The 20124-nt window shown below is 39.9% G+C and overlaps 1 protein-coding gene across 1 annotated transcript in view; it reads right to left on the bottom strand.

The window, feature by feature from the left end:
* The window catches only part of EXOC4 (exocyst complex component 4), a 558486-nt gene that overhangs the window by 452104 nt on the left and 86258 nt on the right, over positions 1 to 20124 (bottom strand). The window lies entirely within an intron of this gene.

The following is a 20124-nucleotide window of genomic DNA, read 5'->3' on the forward strand; positions in this document are numbered from 1 at the left end:
TAAAGGTTAGCAATATTGATCTGTTCAGTTACAAAAGCATATTTTATATATGCTTATGTATGCCTATATATTTTCTATATATTTATATGTAGAAATATAAAACATCCATGCGTGTGTTCGGGTGCATGTGCTGCAGGTCACGTATGCTGTTGGAAAAAATCCTGGGAATGCTGCAAAAATTGCCCTTGAATAGCTCCCAAACCAAACATGCTGCTTATACCATTGAAAATATGAATTCCCACAGCCGTCAGTTCTGCCAACGTAGTTTAGGATTGATTTTCCTCTAGCCCAGTATACTCAATAAGGGGTGGGGGGGGTCCCTCTTTGAGACCAGGGTCCCCTTTGTGAAACCCCTGCAGCCCTGAGCGGCCTGATATTTGATGCTGTTTAAGCAACTCCGCATTGCAGAAGCAGAAACAGATTCCAAGTCATTCACTTTTAATTTCCTTGTGTCTGAAGATGGAAAGAAACCCCTTACAAATTAACTTTTGTCAGTGCATTCAGAAAGTCTCTATTTATTTTCAGAAAACTCTACCTACTCGGAGACTATTAGTAATGTGTTCCATTTTAATAATTAGCTAGTCAAAGCCCATCAAAGAGAGTTGTCTGTAATGAAAGGAATACATCAGTACTGTGCTAAGTTTAAACAAATTACATAGGAATAAATATCTAGGCAAATGGTATCATGCCCTTAATTAGAAACAATTCAGGATAGCTTGTAAAAAAAAAAAAAAAATACAAACACAAAGAAACTTCGACTCCTAAAACATCTCAATTAAAACTTTACCTGAGCTCAAGCTTTTAAAATGCATGCTTATTGTTAAGAGTAAAAATAATCACTGCGCTAATTTTTAACAGTAATTTACCAAATCCGTTTGTATTCGCATATGTGCATTTCATCTTCTCTACTTGAATTAACAATGCTAAAATCGCCACAAAAATGTAATTAAACCCTCAAACTTAATCAAGTTTAAAAAAAAAAAAAAAAAGAAAAACATTTAGCAATTTGTTCTCACATTATGGATGAAACCTCTTTATAATGGATTCCACGACTCTGGTGTCACTTTATATCCAGGACTAGGAAATGTAAAGCGTGTAATACAGTACTTGGCTGCAAGATTACAGTAAGCCAACAGAGGTTTGAGCTAGGAACATAATGAATTATCCCTGTTGGTTAAAAAGTGAAATAGAGAAATAAAAGATGGGTTTGTGGTTAGATATTCAGAACAGTTCTGCAAATGCCACAGATTCGGAAAAAGAGGAGAAAATTGTTAATTTATGGTATTACTAGATAGGCAGGGCAGGATGGTTAGACGCAAGGCTCTGAAAAAGTAAAAAGCTGTAAAAGAGTGAAAATAGCTGGTTTTGATAACTATTCTCAAAGTTCATCTTTAAGTTATAAAATTCAGGCATAGCAGAAACCGTGCTAGACAGATCAAAGCTCTTTCTGCTCCAGTGCCCTGTATTCAACAGTTACACAAATTGTTCAGAACGAAGTAATTAAGTGTAAGCATGGCTGAGCAGTTACAATACGCAGCCAAGTGGGAGAGAAGTTAAGACAGGAGAGATCTTCAACGCGCAGTACATTTGGCTTGTAACTGCAGCATGAAGATTAAAACCCTTATAATTTTTAAGCAACGCAATTAACACATGGGCCAGTCTGAAAATCTTGCCAGCTACATGCCTCAAAAAAAAACCAGCCTGAAGTTTTCGTTTCTCATTGCACTGTGCAATGCATGGCCTTCACCCAATGTCATCGGCCTCAATTTATTCCTTACGTCTAGACAGTCAAAGTTATCCAGTTGTTCTGCTCTCACAGTCCTCGTAGAGGATTTTAATAAGTATCATATTTCAGTGTTACACGTTGTGGCCTGGCCATGTACTTATTAAAAGACACGGCAAGCTAGAACTTTAAAAATCGACTTAAAAGAAAAGAAAAACCAGACATTTTCCTGCCTATCTAAGCGAACAGGAGCTTTCCTTAACCAACAAAGTAAGGGATTTCATGATTTGGTCCCATAACACCTGATTAGTAGTTGCTAAGCCATCAATCAAAAACCTTGTTAGACATTAATCACACGGACGTACAGCAAGATTTATGCGTGACTGTAAAGTTTGCAACATCCCATTCATCTATAACAATGACTTTGACTTTCCGTTCAATGGTTGAATTCTGCCATCCATGTAGTATATTTACATCAATGTCAAACAAATAAAGCCATACATAAAGCAAGAGAACAAAGCACTCTTTCTCCAATTGCTCTTTGGAAATGAAAATTAATATAAAATGTTTTATTAAAAAAGCAATATTTATGGATTTGAAGGCTTAATTAAATTCTCAAATTTCAAAAGGTCATATCAGTATGTGTAGCCTGTCTATCACGTTGATCTGATAACAGCTTGTGCTACACTGTCTTTCTGAACTGCAACGGGGCAAGAACAAATTTGCTTCCATGTCTGACTGCTGCTTGCACTTGCTGTGACTCTCCAGATCCACATTTTTATTCCTTGGCTGAGCCCCACAAGAAGTTGTGTAAGTCGTTGTGTCTTATCATGCTCAAGACTGACCTATGAACAAAGCATGGGCAATAAAACATGCCTGGCCACAGGGTGACAGCTAAATTCATTCATTATTTGTACCTCCTGTGAGGTTTTAGATAGGAGGCCTGAGCTCTGAATAAGCTCTGTTCCATCAATTAAAAGCTGTAAATAGGTATTTCACATTCTCGTATACTCTGAATTAAGATGGATGCTGCAGTGTGAACAGTTTGCTCCATCAGAAAATCATGACAGTTTCAAACTTGACACCATCCACACTGATTTTCATTATGCCTTCATATATTTGGGGCATCCAGAAAATCAAATGAAAACTAACACCATACCATGAATTTTGCAAGGGTAAATGGGATGACCAGGTAATTACTGGCCTCTCCACCTTATATTGATCAGGGACAAAAACCACAGAATAGATGATAGAAGACTCTATTAAAAAAGAATTAAGGGAGAATAATAGAATTCACGTCCAGCAACATGGATTTACAGAACACAGATCTTGGCTAACCGGTATTCCTATGATGATGACAAATTTAGCTTTAAATAAACAGAGAGAGACAAAGTTATATTTCCACCAAGGATTTGACAAAAGCTAAAACACTAAAAGTCAACACAGCATCTCCTAAAAGAAAAACGGGCAGGCACGTGACAAGATCCTTAACATCCAACTAGAAATGAGGAAACCACCGATACTGGATTTTGCAAGGTCCCAGAAATCTCAATTCCTCCTTTCCTTTTGTCCTCTGTGTTCCAAGGGAAAGACAAGACTACTCCAGAACGCTTCTCTTTTGTTGGATTGAAATCTTCTCATTTTCAGTCTAAGTTTGGTCCATCTCATGTTGCATTTTTAAAGCAACAGTAATTAGAAGAAGCTTAATCAGACAATGAAAGCACATACAAGAGTGGCTGCAGCAACCCCTTTCTGGGCTGAATGGACCAGAACTTTTCCCATTTCAAATTCCTACAAAAATAATGACTACAGAAGGTTTGTAAACTATGATGTTTTGGGGGAAAATGGCAAATAATGAAGTGAACACAGCATTAACAGAATAATCTAATTTTCTTTTTTATTATTATTATTTTTCAAAATATAATCAATCTACTGTAAGAATTTCAATATCAGCAGAGGTAAATCTCTACATCTAGGGGAAAAAATTGTGAAAGTCATGATCTATAGGATTATTGTATAAAGCTGTGACTCTAGCAAATTTGGAAACGCTGAAGATAAACAGGAGAGAAGGTCCCACTGTGATGACAGGTATTAATTAGCTAATTGAAAATGGCTACCTAAAGCAGAGAGCTTTGTCAGAAGGAAAAGTTTACAGCATCGCTCTTTACTGGTCTCACATCTGGAATGCCAAATGAAACCCTAGCATTCATAAAGAGAGATCAGGGAAAAAGCGGGTGGAAGGGTGCACAGAAGAAGCCTGGAAGTTATTAAAAGGCTGGAAGGCACGACTTACAGCAAAACACCGAGAAGCCATGAGCTCAGTCTTGTTAGCTTAGCGAAGAGAAGGTTAAGAGGTTACTGGATCAGTCTGCAAGCATGCAACACAGAGGGCACAGAACTGAGGAAAAAAATCTTCGCTAATGAATTTTTTAAAAAAATCCAAAGGCTGGAAAGTTGAAGCTGGACAGGCTTTGACGAACGGTTAGGCATACATTTCCAGAGCATAATTAACCACTTACATCAAAGGTTACACTGTATTGTCTGTCGCTGATTTTTTTATTTCCCCCAGTCAAGACTGGATGCCTTTCTAAAGCATGTGCCTTCTTTCAAACAGGAATTAATTCAAGAAAGTACCACAGCTTGTTTTACGCAGAGGTCAGATGAGAAGATCACAAGAGCTTCTTATAATCTGGGGATCTTAATAAAGTCGTCGCACCATTCAGTGCCAGCTCTCAGGCTCCTGCACGAAGGAACCATTAGTGTTCAAAGTACTATTGCTGCACAGCACCTTTAGTTACCATTTCAAGTTGATATAGGAAATAAAACCAGCTACTGGTAACATTTGTGTTTGGTGAATGGGTTTGCGCTGGTGGAAACTTCTCACCCAGGCCCGTCTTTGGCAACCACTGGGCATGAAACTACAAATGAAGGAACTACAAATGAAAAAAACTACCTCACTTGTACTTTGAGGAATCTGTAAGAGTCAAAAAAAACACAGAAATAATACTCTCACCGTCTGAGAATGTCTCTAGTATTTCGCTATGCAGTACTGGTAATTGAAAACAAGATTTATTTTCAGCTTATTGCTCTGACACACTGGGCAGCTGCAGAAATGTTGGCATTTCAGCTGTACTGACGCACTGTGGACTCCTGAGTTGTATCGGCCTCCGAGAAGGCTTTGGAGTTACCTTTTAGTTAGACCTAGCAGAAGGAATCAGAAACTGAGATTACAAAGCAGAAAGGAGATTTCCTAATGGGATTTCAACGAGGAAAGTTGGTTAAAAACAGAACAGCAGATTCAAATTATCCTACATCCCCTAGTTCAATGGGGTTGCTCAGAGATGCCCGGTGACAGCAAACCGGTGCATGCATTAAGGAAAGGCACAACATTCCTGAGAGATTATGATATCCAGCTACAGATGATTTCAGGGGCAATGAAAGCAACTGCAAAGGAATCCTGGGGGAGGGGGGAAGCAAAGCTGGGAGTTCAAGTAGGATGCACTACTGTGACATGCACTTACTTCTTTGTAAACATATGAAATGAGGCGTCATTCTTGAAGCTCTGGAGACGGGAGGTAACTACTAGCAAAGTGCCAGAATAAGGCAAGAAAAGCAGTGGCACTCTATGCGAGACAGTAGTCTATAGCTAATTACCCAGTAATTTGCTGTATCAAAATTCTTAATAATTAAAATGCTGTAGTAATTGTGGAATTTAACGAAAAAAAAAAAAAAAACACCAGTTAATTGAATTCTAAGAGCACTGAGCTTTCTGCATCAGTTGTACCACGTCGACAACAGGAGCCGAACACACACATGGCAAATACGACAAAGGACAAAGCAATAAGGTAAGTCTGAAAGAACAAAAACAATTTTTAGGTGCCGTGAATACTGTTTAATGCTGCACAACCTGCTTTATCTAATCCTCTTGTTGCCCATGAAATTAATTTAACTGAAACATAATAATAAAACCCCTTCCAGAATTAATTCTCTCAAGGCATTGCCCAATTCCATTATTGTACAAGAAGCAAGAATTCCTTTTGTTTTACATTTTTGGGAAAAAGTAAAAAATAACCCCAGAACTATTTAGATAATACTATCATTGCCGATGCTACTACATTCATTATCAACGCTAATTGTCAATTAGCGCAACTATTACTGTAGATCTGTGAATGTGCATCTACCTCCAGGGAGGAAGGCAGGGAGGAAACAAACCTCATAACTACTTTAAAAACACAACTTCTTAAAAGCTGTTTTAACTGGCAATGAATCGTACACCTGCTTGGATTGCTTTGGAGAGTTTAAAACCAGAACCTTTTCATTTCACAAGCTTTTGATAACACATGCATGGACTTTATAACCGTAGCACCACAGGCTCTGACTCTACTTGGTGTATGGATGAGCTGAAGTCACTTGAGACATATATACTAATATAATGGGTTTCACACTTGGTAGCACAGCAAAAGGAGAAACCGCTATGTGCTGTCACAGTCGTCAACATCAGGCTGGAGGTTCCTCGAACCAGCCGGTGCTGGCCAGCACTCATTTCATTTCACCACTCTATGCAAGCTGCCGCAACAGCTTACACATCTATCAGGAAAGGGACTTTGGTTCTGTAACAAAAGCCTGGCATAACGATTTAAATAGCGGTGTTTTCTGCAAGTGTTCGCTAATTAACCCTCTGATGTATCAACACCCCTGTGACATATCGTTATCAGACAGAACAGATTTAAAGCGAAACCCTGGTCCTGCTACAAGTGCCGAGACAAACGTTGCCGCCTCGTACAGGGCGAGGTTGGCACCCACTGACTTTCTCAGCTGCTGAGAGCGTGAGAGATTGTGTCTTACTGCTGACAAACACACATGATAAAAGGCCTCTTACCGTTACTAACTTTACCCCACTCCCCTGTGCCGCATCAACATTAGAAGTTTCACCTTAACTTATACTTGTGGCTCGGAAAATAAGCAGCTAAAAGAAAAAGCTGCTGAGAGACTACAGCAGGTAACCTTCTCTTCTGCAAGATGTGAGCAGGCACGCGATGCTGAAAGAGGGCTGCCTCTTCTTCAAGTCCTCAAGGGGGGCTTTGCAATTGCTTTCTAACTTTACTGGCTTTAATATCCACATAACCAACAACCTGGTACCAGCTCATACAAAGGAACATGATGAAGGTCATCTCCAGTTTAGTGACGTATAAAGTATTAAGACATTTTCACTGAAATTTAGTCATCTGCCCTTCATAAAGGAGAACGGGAGCTGGGATATCTTTTTTTCCAGCTTTCCCAGCAGTTCTGCTGGTTTATTTATTTATTTTAATAAAAGAGAAACAAATACTGATGACAAATTTATTTAAGCTACTAATAGTCAACTTGAATAACTGGGTCATGAAACAAATGGACAGCATTTAGTTTTCTCCAGGCACATCAGCTGTTCTGCAAATACAGATTATGCTAGCAGAAATTATCCAAGTAACAAGGCCGCTTTCTCATTTTAGTCTCAGGCCCTTACCACCAAAACAAAACACAAACCAAAATAGAATTAAGGTGGGCAGCACAGGGAGCCAGTTGGGATTTATTCATTTCCTCCAAAGAAAATCCACGTTCTGATGCATCTTTCCATAGTAAAGCAGGCGTTTCATCTGCGCAACGACAACTGGAATCAGCGAGACTTACACGCAGCTCAGAGGGTTTTGGCTGAATGTTGCACAATGCCTCGGAAGAAAGAAATCCTTTTGCAATTTTTGACAAGGAAACCCAACTGTCCTCTGGGCAGTAACTTGTAATTGCTGGGACTGTTTGATGACTATATAGAAACAAAAGTGTGTCTGTATGTGTATAAATACATGTGTGTATATATACATGTGTGTATTTTTATATATATATATACACACACTAATATACACACACACAGGTATCTTTAGCACATTGTTCTTCTGATATGACTGATGAGAACTTGTAAAACACATATGGTCCAGTACGATCCAGAGGATGGATAACTAGCCAACTGTATTCTAAAATGGACCAAAAAACAATGAACTTTGTCAGGAAGGCATAATTACCACCTGCTTCATAGACGGCACAAAATGAAGTCTCTTCCTGCAAGATTAAACCACGCTGTCTTTCAGTTTGACTGGACTTTCTTTTGTTCGTGTAGCATATAAAAAGGTCAAGGAGGAATGTAAGAGTTGAACAGGTAATTGAGTGCAGACTTCTGCTCTGCAATTATAATTTAGCTAAGCTTCACTGGTTCTGCACATTTTGGAGGTGGGGAGGATACAGTTAGAAACTTATGTTTATAACGGGAGTAAAGCTAAACATTTTTAAATCACAAAGAAAGAGGGTGTATTTGCTCACATTTAGTGTCTGTTATACACCTACCTTCCAGAGCATCCTCTGGCTCAAGGAAGAAATGTGCAATTCTAACGTGCAGGAGAAACAGTGCTACACTTAACCCAACTGATCTGAGCTTCTGCTGCTCAAACTGGCACATACAATGCAGCAGCAGCAAAGGGAGGAAAAGGCAGCATGCTGTTTAAATACCAACCATGTTAACTCATGGATAATACAGCACACTTCATGTATTTCATGCCTTCAACTAATTGCTTAAGACATCCTGCTATAGTGTAGATGGTAACAGTAGTGTGCCCTCAGTCTTCATTAAATGCCAGCTCTTAATAACAGACTCCAAAAGGGCTTTAATTGCATTTACTCGCAGCTCCTGAACTTTAAAAGTTGTTAATCAGATTTCTCTGTAAATGGAATGACGATTAAAGGTTAAGTACAGGTTTCTGAAATTTCAGCAGTTGAAGACGCATTGCCCTTAACAGGAAAGAGAAACTACCAGCCTTGACAGGAACTAAACATCTTAATTAAATACTCAGAAGTACAGTACTTATTTCTGCGTGAAGTTCTATTTTCAAATGTCAAACTTAATCAGGCACTTGACAAAAACGTGCAATATCCCTACAGCACAGAAGAACAAAAATGCCTTGGGATTCTTTCCTGAGGAAACACCTGTATGTCTCCCGATCCTCAGCTCCCCAACAAATTCAAGTTCTCCAAGCCACTTGTCCCAAACAACAAGGAGGAAAGTTTTATGGCTCTCAAACTGCAGGAGTCCAGTTCAGAAATAGGATACAACATTTTTCAACATGTCAGCTTTTCTCCTGTTTGCTCAGTTTATCCCTGTAACAAGCGTCATGCTGCCAAATAAACATAAGGGTCCTCATAAATCTGACTTGCAGAGATTTATTTCCCTAGAGGGTACAGCCCATCAATTATCACCAGTCAAAAGTATAAAAACTTCTTCATCGGGAGTAAATTTAGTACATCTGTACTCTGAGAGCAGCTTGTTGCTCTGTGTTTTGGTGCCGAATACTACTGAGAGCATCCAGGCGTGCGGCTTCCTGCTCCTGAACCTGAACCCTGAGCTACCCAGGACACTCACATGGACGGAGCAGTTCAAGCCCTGTGCTCCCTCTCTCGTGCTGCTGCTGGTAATTAATCTACCTCCCATATTCATATCCTACAGACTCATTACGACAAATATAAAAACTGAATATGTCAGTCAGACAGAAAGCCAAGCCCCATCTGAAACCTGACTTGCGATTTATTCCAATTAAACTAGGATTCCAGTCTCTGATTTCAATTCATTTGCAGGGATAGATGAATATTGTTGCACTTGCATAGAGGGCCGTACAGCAGTCACAAACAGACCTACGTGGGATCCATGATAGGATACTTTATGCCAAAACATTACAAAATAAGAAGTATTTCACTCAACTTGGGGTTCAAATTCTAATCTGAGCGAACAGCAACTGCACCTGGGATTACCTCAGAGGCTGAATAAGGGACTCCAGGATGAGAGACCTTTGCCTTGGGTCATACAGGCACTGGGATCAGCTGCCAGAGACACTGACCCATCTATGTCACATACGTGGTAATTTGACTATATAGCAAACAAACGAGCACACATTGTCATATACTGTTGTGCACGTTAATTCGTAAGAACTTGAAGGAGTAGAATATCTGTATAACTAGATACAAAACTGCAGAATTAATATTTAAAACTGGATTTTAAGTCTGAATCATTTTTAATGACAAACTACAATTGTAGGAGAATATATTTTTCCAGTAAGCTATATAGCAGCTATAGCAACTGCTAGCCCACTGCAGCAGTGCTGCATGGGAGAGAAAAATCAGCCACAAAAAAATGTGTGCAGTGGAGGTGACTATTATACTTACAACCCAGAGCATGAAAGAAATTTGTAGTGGAAGCTGCAGAGACAGACCGTGCCTTCAAGCAGTATCAGATAGTGGGAAAGAAATGGTGTAAGGAACAACGAAAGTTAATTAAAGTGAGTAACAGAACTGTACAGCCACCAGTTGCTTCGTCTTCTTTCAGATCAATTAAAAACTTCATCACAGTGACTTGAAAAATGGAGGATGAGCAAGGAAACTTCCACCCACCTCTTCGTAATACGCTGCTGCAATAGGAGGCATTACCCACAGAAGTGATTTACCAACTAGTGTCAGGCATGCGAAGGAGTGAAAGTGGATTAAAAAAAGGCAGTCTGCTATAGTTAAACCCGGTATTGTTGCTTCATTATATATAAAAGGCTTTTAAACAGATCTCGCAGGAACGGCTATGACGTCGCATTTTAAAAAGCCTACGCTTTGTAAATTCATATGTAATCTCTTGCATTTGTAAGAATTAACTTGAAGACTTTTGATCTCACACCTTTCAGACTGTCTTTAGAAGAAGATAGCACCAAACAGCCCTGTTTAACAAGCACCACACTAACAAAAAATGTGTCTCTGATTCTTTAAACGCATGTCGGCATTTTCTAATTGACCAAATTCTTGAAGATCCAACCACATCTGAATCTAGAACTGTGGCCCAGAGGGAAAGCACCCTACAGAGAGAAACGGCCCATAAAATTAGTTGCGTGAAAGGTTTATACAAAAGAGCAGCTAAATACTCGGGCAGCAAATGTAGGCTTCTGTACGAACAAGCTTAGTGACTCCAAGACGTCGACAAAAGGGCATGTTCCCCTTTGCCATCAACCCAGCAGCCACCATTTCAAGCCCAGCTTGTAAGGCCACTGACATCTTTGAAATGACATCAGAACTAGAGACCCTCTTTGTCAAACTTACAAAGTATGATTTTAAATTCCTCCCATTCCCACCTGGATGGAAGTACGTAGCAGTGGAGTGCTGCCAGCAGTCTGGTTTTGGAGGCTTAATATCACACTTTAGCAAAAGAAGTGCCCCTTATTCCAGAAATACATATTTCTGTAACGCTTCAGGGTCTTCGACGTTATTACAAATATCCTGATGCCAGAGGGGGGAGCTCACAGCATAGACAAGATTCCCATTTTCAGGCTTGGGGGAAAAAAACAATAAAAATTTCAAATTGTTCACAGCTCTTGTGCGTGAGCCATTCCAGCCTTTTAAAGTACCCATCAGGATTGCTATCCCTTCTGGCTTTTATGCTGCTCTACAAAAGGTACAGCACCGGGCCACCAAAATGCCAACGTTAAGCAGATTATAACGTTTCTGAACATGTTCCATTACAGTAGATACTTGAATGCTTTTCTGCATCAGGGAGCCTTTTCCTCCCCCTTTCATCAGCTTATCAAATGAAGCTAAACAGTAACGCTTGCATCTAATGATACTAGGGACCTTGTAATGGGATTAGGAAAAACACTATCATTAGTTTCAAGGAGGAATGTGACCTTGAAGACATTTCTTACTCCATGCTTTAAAGCGATACAGTAGGAAAAATGAAATTAATTCTTACATGGGGATGAAGAATGGGTAGGGAGAAGCAAGGGGCTTTCAATTCCCAGGCAGATAACTGTCTTTCCTCCCATATTAATGGCAGGTAAAAAAGCAAATTGACTACCAGAATGAAACCTGGAACACAGAAGGAAAAGACAGACCCTTCCTAAAGCCAGTCTGAAAGGCTCTTGCCTCAACAAAAGCCATTTTTAACCAAGCATCAAACGTCAAACCAGTACGTGCAATGGCCAGTATGACACTACGGTTTCTTCCCCAACACCCTCCGGCACCCATTTATCTGACCCCCCAGTTAGATCAGCAAGTGGCACCGCACGAAGCACCAAAGGTCCTCGCTGGGACACGGCATGGGGGCTGCGGCCACACAAAGAGCAGAGCCAGCCAAGCTCTGCTTTTTCGGCAATCCTGACAGATTGTGTCGTTCAACTCTTCAATAAAGGACTCCGCCGACAGCCGCGCATCGGGACAACTCGCCTGCAATCCCACCTGAGGCCTCCAGTTGGGAGCTCAATTTCTGAAGTACTTCTCAGCACTGAGAATACTCTGCGCCCTGTTGAAACACATTCGATTTGGCAAGTGTTCAAATTATTTTAGATAAAATTTCTCCAGCAAGACCTGCAACCATCGCTTTTGTTTACTCAGAAAAGTGTAAGTGCTTCTGGAATCACTATGTGGCTTCCAATATCCAAACCAATCATGCATGTCATTGTTTCCTTCAGTAAAAACATTTCTTTAGATTGCCAAAAGGAAGTGTAAATGCAATAGCAACAGGAATCCATTTTAAAGCTAAGAGCCTGACAAAAAAAACACTTTGTATTTTTATAGGATCTAAAGCAAACAATATACCAGTACTGTTGTTCAGAAAAGGAGCCCCTCCGGAACAGCACCATGACATCTCCGTCCAGCCTTTTACTACCTTACTGCAAAGCGCCTCTCTTTCATTCTTCGAGATGCAGGATGTGAATTTATCGGTATTTTCCCCAGCAGGAATTCCAGAGCCTGGTCCTTTCTAACTGAAATTCTAGCTCACATGAACCTCCTGAGGCCACTGCCGTATAGTCAATTTTTAATGATAATATTCTTTGGTTGCACTGCAATCGCACAATAGAGGTGGGGATTTGTTTTGTTTGTTTTGAAAGAAATTAAAGAAATTAAAGAAAACCAGAGCAATATATCAGGTCAGCAAGCAACCTGGTCCAGAGGGCTGGATATTTGAATTCAGGTTCCAGCTCTGGCTCCAGTCTCTCTGAATATTCATTTTACTGGTGCATGGTACTGAACAGCATCAAAGATGGGGACCGGGACAGGTAAGTCCAAACAAAAGCTACCCTGTCTGGGACAGGAGCAAAAAGGCAGAGTGTATTTGTACAACACCTTAACCCTTAAAAAAGATAACACTAAATCCCGCACGGACGTCAGATCTAGGTTCGCGCAGAAGTCCCTGCAATGTGTGTGAAACTGGCAGGGTAATGCCACTGGGTGGAGCCAGGATAAAGCAGATGGCTGCAACATAAATTTCAGCACTCTGCCAATTTTGCTACCATTGAAGTGCTGGCTTTCTCAAAAGAAAAGCTGCTGCTACCATGGCAAATTCTGTCCTTTGAGATTCAGTCAAACCCCCTGCACCAACTCCCTCCTGCTCCTAAATTTCAGAGATTAAGACTGTATTTGTTTACTCAGAACGCTGCATAGACACTGGCCATCGCTTCATGCTACCACAGTAATTAAAACAACCTTCTTGCATCCCCTGCAACACCACGAAAAAAACAGAGGACTGTCAAATTCAACTCAGCTGATGAAGGGACTACCTACCATTTCAAGCTTCTGGGCATTCATTTTAAAATCTGTCGTGTTGTAATCTGCAAGTCCCATCCTTCATGGCACATGACTGCAGTTGGACATGCAAACCTGGCTGAGTAATGCCATCGTAGAGAATTCTGCATGTCCAGTTACGCCATGGTACATTTCACATGTATACATATAAGTTTAAAAAAATCAAGTACTGCATGGTTTCTAACTATGAACAAGAGTTAGAAGAAACGAATAGACAAAACCTGCATTAACTTGTCTCCATTTCAGATAATTACTTGTGAGGGTTTTTTAAGACATTTGTGACTCACAAGGGAGTCTGTAAATTTACTGTCTTCTGCAATCTAATAATGTTGGCAGCGATGAGAGTTACCTATTTATTGATGTGTGACACCAATCTATCTTCAACGGATAAAAAAAGCTGTTACTTAAAGACTTCTGCCTCCCCCTCGTAGTGTGCACAGCATCTATTGAATAGAATTTCTTCAAATGCAAAAAAAAAAAAAAAGAAAACAAGTAAAATTTAAAAAACAGTCCACAGAAGTTGACAGAAAAGAGAGAGGGAGGATGGAAGAAGTTATGTTACTCAGCTGGATAACATGGCAGGGAGATTTGTCACTTTTATTTACAACTGCTAAAACAGGGAGGCTTAGAAGAGACCACGCAGGATGGAACAAAGCTACTGGACCAGGAATCAAAGAGATCCAGAGCATATTTTCAGTTCATGTATCAGTTTGCAGCACAACCTTCGTTTCTTCTCTTTCTCAAGTCACGTTCTTTGTCTCAAGCAACATTTAACAGAGAATTTTTGCTGAATATTTGTTCAGCGTCAAGGATACTAGGGGTCTGATCTTTGCTGGAATCTCTTAATATTCCTGAGATGCAAATAAAAATGGCATTGAGAATAGATGTGTCTGTAACATGGCTCCAAGGAAGGGCAAAAAAATGCAGGACCACAGTAACCCCTACAAATGGAATACCTCTCAAGGTAAGATGGTAGGTGAGACTAGGTCACAGTCAAACAAAGAAAAGGCAACGGGCACATTTTAAAATACATTGCGCACTTTAAATCCTACAGACGTACAAATCACTGTCAAGTATGAGCCAGCAGCTCCCAAGTGCTTCCTTGCTCCCTTCCATTAGTCTGCTGCTTTTCCCCCTGATCCTATCAGTCATAAATGGAGGACTAATATATACCTTTATTTTCAAAAAGTTTAAATGCATCACAGTCCAAGTGTAAATAATTTATAAATCAAGGCAAGTACGATTCTGGTACATGGCTGAAATGAGGATAAAGCTTTTAAGAGGAGGAAGATGCGTGCACATCCACATAAACACACACAGTTCGCCACTGCCAACCAAGACTTCACAAGGAAACCACCACTCCCCCTCCCTCCTCCTTCAGATTCCCTTGATTTTAATATTGGTCCTTCAACCAAAAGCTCATTACTAATCCAATTTTAATGTCACTTGAATTCTTACAAATAAGGAGACCACACAGGGAGCTGATGATTTTAATTCTGGCACTTAAATCAGAAGTGAGAAGTTAAATGCAACGCATACCCTCCCCCTTTCGTTAATTCTACATTTAATTGCAATGTCTTGTTCTTCTAAATCCCAACTTGCAAGGCAGTATTTAGAACTAAATCAAACAGGCAAAGATTCAAAGCTTTGATAACCCATGAGCTGGTGGATTGGCTCTCTAACATTTCATCCATCACTGTGGATGGCAGGACTATAATCCCAGTGATTTTCCTGGAATCACAGAAAATTGGAAGAGACCTCAAGAGATCACCTAGTCCATCCCCATGCCCCAAAGAACCAGTTATATTGTCATGCCTGACGGATGCTTGGAAGTTTTTAAGGATGCTACACAACAACAATATAACATCCCTAAATCATTCACTGCTTACATACACTAGCCATTAAGTTAGAAATAAAGACAAGAAGTGTTCAAGCCTCCCTTGCCAGTCTTTAAGCTCAGTACTTCCTATCCGATCATATCCTGGAAAACACGTGATTCCCCTCCGCTTTTCAACTCTCTTGATATATTTGAAAGAAAAGCCTCCCTCCACCCCTTAATCTCATCTATAAGTAAATGGATTGTTCCTTTTTAACTCAAGTCATTTTTTTTCCTAAATCTCTGATCACGCTGGTTGATCTCCTTTGAATTCCCCCCCTATTCTTTGGCTTCTTCCTTGAGACCATAGTCAAAGAAGACATAGGACCACACCTGAAATCTTTTCAACAATGACTAGAACAGGATTATTTCCAGACATCCTGCAGGCCATGCTCCTCTGGTACTCGGCAGGGCAATAGCTGACTTTTTTTTTGGTGACATACTGATTCACACCCCATTTATAATCCCGTGTACCACACAACTCCTTGGCCAAAGATGAGACATACCCAACCCTTCACTTCACATCCATGCACAGAAATAGCCAAATGCATACCTCTTCTTTTAGATGTAGTTTACTAAGGTCTTCCAAACTCTAATTGTATTCTCCACTGTGCTTCTGAGCCCCGCCTTCCAGCATGTTATTTGCACGTTTTATGACTCTCTGCTGCATTATTCAAGACATTAACAAAAATATTGAATAGTACTAAGCCCCAGAGAGAGCACTCAAAAGAGCCATTAGATAAATCCCTTAATAGCAAACCCTTCATAACTTCTCCTTTCCCAGCCAGTTGTTTACCCCACCTCGTTACAGTTTTCTCTACACCATAGTTCCCCAAGTCAGTTATGAGTAAAAGCGTATGAAATGCTAGCAGAAGGCTTACTGTCGCCAGGACATAGGCCACCCACTGCTCCTCCCTCCTCCACGATCCCTGCCATCAGCTCTCGGAAGGAAATTAAATCAGTTGACAGCTTATGCTTCACATAACAGCAACAGCAATTCTTCCTCTGATTTTATATATTACTTAGTTTATAGGTTTCTACATTTTTTTGAGAAGTCAGCGTTCAAACAACTGCTTTAGAAGTCCCTGGGTTCTCCTCCTGCTTCCCTGACTCCTTTTTTTTAAAAGGCTGTGTCTAGATTTTCCTTTTTATGGTTTTCCAGAGTCTCCTGAGATTTTTGAAAGATGTTATTCTCCTTGGATGAAGGTGTTGCTTACGCTATGATTATCACAGAGCGGAAGGGAGAATAATGATGAGGACCAAGGGCAAGTTAGGGGGAAAAACGAAAAAGACAGAGATAAAAATAAAACAAAACACCACAAGTCCTCTAACCCCCTCATTTAAATCCAGCAGTGTTCTTAAAGGGAAGGGGAGACTGGACAAGACCAACTGAGAAAGCCCAGTAAATTCTTGCTGCAACTCAATCCTTGGTTAGACCTTGTAGAAGGGGAGTCTGTAGTCAGTACGTAACAAAGAAAGGGGGGAAAGGGAAAAAGAAATACATGCACACATGGAAAGAATAAATCAGTGAATTTTGGAAGCACTGTATCTTTTCATGTCGTAAAACATAATCCGCCTTTAAACTACTGAATTGCAGAAAAAAGTTATCCCATAATTGCTACACGTTTTGCCTAGGATTTGTATCTGAGGCTCCTTGCATTGTCGTTCGTTAACAGCACGACGTATTCTTACACTTCTCTGACAATACACAATTCATTTCTTTTTCAGCTGCTTAGCAGATGGCATGCAGGAAGCCCGGTTTTCTGTGGCATTGGTTCTCACAGTTGGTTCATCTCACGTATATCGCAAAACATAAGCTCTGGCTGAAGCATCTCCCATGGTGAGGTCATTCACGGTACCGCTCTCCTCTGCAGGTTTCTATGCAGTTATGATCCTACGGTCTTTCGCTCAGAAGCGACACTAACCAGGTCACATATCTACACCAAACCTGTAGAAATGCCCAAAGCTAAATTGTAATCTGCCAGTCAAATGTGAATTATCAAAGTTTTAAAGAACTCAACTCAAGACAATACAAAAGCTCTCACATGGACAATCAGGCTAAAAATGACACCAAATCTAAACTGCTACTTTTCCTGTTCTCAGCATGTTTTCTGCATTTAGGATTTTTTTTCTTTAAGATTTGGTCTTTATTTTCTCTGGATGATCCAGATCTACCCTGGCCACTTCTCTAACAATGAATTCAGTATTAACCTTCCAGAAAGAAGATTATAAAAGAGGAGAATATCCTCCCCACACATCAACCTATCTTTACTTAGTTTGGGCCTGTCAAGTGGCATTAAAGGAGGTGTATGCAAAACAAACGTTAAAAATGTTTTGTCGTTAAGTTACATGGTCTTGCACCACTGGATTTCATAGTACTTTCTTTAGATTTGTCCAACTTTTCAGGTAAGTATTGATTTCCTCAGACTTGAAGTCATTTATGGTACTGTAGAAAGAGGGATAGTAGGACGACAGCTAGTACAGACTTGGATGAAATTCTCAGCAAGCAGAAAACAGAACCTACAGAGAAGCATCTAAAACACATGGATTTGATTTCTCTATTTAAATTTGACGTTTGTCAGGTAGAGCAGACAAGGAGTTTCATTCATTACCTTCATGTATAAATCTGCCCATAACAAGCTGGTGGGAAACAGACTGTTGCAACGTATTTTATGACCAAAGATCTACCCAAGTGCCTGCATTCTTCAGGCCATTTCCAGTTATAAATTTTAAACCCATAAAGAGATAATAAATTATGAAGATCATGGACCTTGGCAGAGCAAGTTTTGATTCAAGCAGCAGTTCCTCCATTTAACTGCAGTCACAAGAAAAACCTACCACTTTTTACCCATTACCTGCCTCTTAGCTGTGCTGAAGACCCTTGTTTCATGTTCATGGAGCAGGAAAAAACAGGAACTGCCACCAACCCTTCCCATCCCACCCATTATTTTATGTTCCTCCTCATTTATTCTTCTCCTAAGGGAAGCAAGCCCAACTTTTTCTACCTCTCTTCAGATGGCAGTTTGGAAGTGTTCTATGATCACCTCTGCACTTCTCCTAATCCCTTCTTGTTTTGCAGTACCCTTCAAGATGAGCACAGACACCTACAGATGAGGCTCGCAGCATTCATTTCTATAAAGGCAATATAGAATTTAATTTGATATCCATCCTTTCTAGTTTAGACCACAGTTTGCACATTAAGAGTAGACTACCATTGAGCTTTCTAAAAATGATACCCCCTTTCCTGTCTTTGGCTAATTTAGAACCAAGGAAGCTCGACAAAAAAATTTCTCTTCCCCCTCAATACACACTTGCTAACGTATTTCAACATCTCACAGATTCATCAGTCTCTTCTTGTCCCAAATAACTCAAAAAGATTTTGTGGCAGGTTTCAAAATTTGCTGTCCTCCTGCGCAGACCTTTTTGAAGACCACTAATAAGCCTGATCACCACCACGAGAGTCATCAGAAAAAACAGAGTTAACCTTTCTTCTTTCCATTATGATACTTTTTCACTGAGTGTTACTTTATGTCCCCTGGTCAGTTTTTAATCAATTAAAAAAAAGAACCAACAAACCAAAAACCCCCTGCATTTTAACCACTGGCTACTTTGATTTGTTGGAACGTTCTTTATCCCTTGCAAGTGCACTAAGTGAACTATAAGGGGCAAAAAAAAAAAAAAAAAAAAAACACCAAAAACCATCACCACCAAAACTCACAAGAGCTAATTTTTCCCCTACAGAAATAATTTGTAGAATCTTTTATACATGTAAATACAACATTTCTGCTTATCCTCCAATCCTCAGCTGGAGGCTTTAAGGAGAGGCTGCTTATCTTTTCTGATATCTCAGTGACTTCATACTTCTCCTTCCTAAAAAAGTCTTCTGACATACTGCCCTTGAGCTTCAATTAATTTCAAAGTTCCTTCTAAAGCCTCTAGCTCTGCCTGTATGTCTTTATTGAAAAGAGTTTCTGGGTAGCTTCCTCGTCTACACTCTCAAGACTAAAGACTGGTTTCAGAGAAATCATTTAGCTTTCCCATAATGTTTTCTTTTTTTAACACATAATCTTGTACAATTCAACAAAACCACGATGTCTTCTGCAGGCATCTTGCTTTTAACGGTCTAAAGATATATCAAATATATTTGATCCCTAAAACCCACAACGGTCGTCTTCACTTCCCTCCTACTGACTACTCTAAAAAAATATTTCAGCTTATTAGCTTTCCTAGGGCTTGATTTCTAAATTTTAAAGTCACTTGCACCAAATAAACACACCTCCAACCTTGGCAGCGGTACTGTTTATCTATTTGCTGTTTTACTTTCTGTTCAAAGGAACATAATTCCAAGACTGGACAAGTGAAAACCAGCAGCCAACTAAGAGTTTTGCTTCCTTTGCCTGTTTAGGAATTTGCAATTTAGCCTTTTACTTTACCTCCTTTTCTGTCCATTTTATTATTTGATGCTCAGCCTGCTCCTCTGGATGCTTAACATAATTATACTCTAGGAACTACTACTAGGCAGCTCAAATTATTTATTTTGAACCAGCCATGGTACACTATGTCAGAGAGCAATCCAAGATTTAACCTAAAAACTGCTTTGCTCCTCCCGTGAGCTCTTGAACTGGCCATTACACAAAGACAAGGTCTCCATCAACAGGTTCTGACTTTTCCACTTACCCAACTTAAACATCAGGAATGGAGGATGGCAGCTACCACAATTTTGTTAACAAGTGCTGGTCTCTGATCTTTTTAAACAAATAAAAGAAAAAAAAATTACACTCCATTTCCACTCCTCAATCCACAGACTAATAAAACCTGCTAATACACTTCAATTTTTACAGCATAGTATTTTTGTCCCTATATGTGGTCCTCTCTACTCTGAATTTTTATCTCACTA

This window comes from Mycteria americana, chromosome 1 (assembly GCF_035582795.1).
Source record: "Mycteria americana isolate JAX WOST 10 ecotype Jacksonville Zoo and Gardens chromosome 1, USCA_MyAme_1.0, whole genome shotgun sequence".
NCBI lineage: Eukaryota > Metazoa > Chordata > Aves > Ciconiiformes > Ciconiidae > Mycteria > Mycteria americana.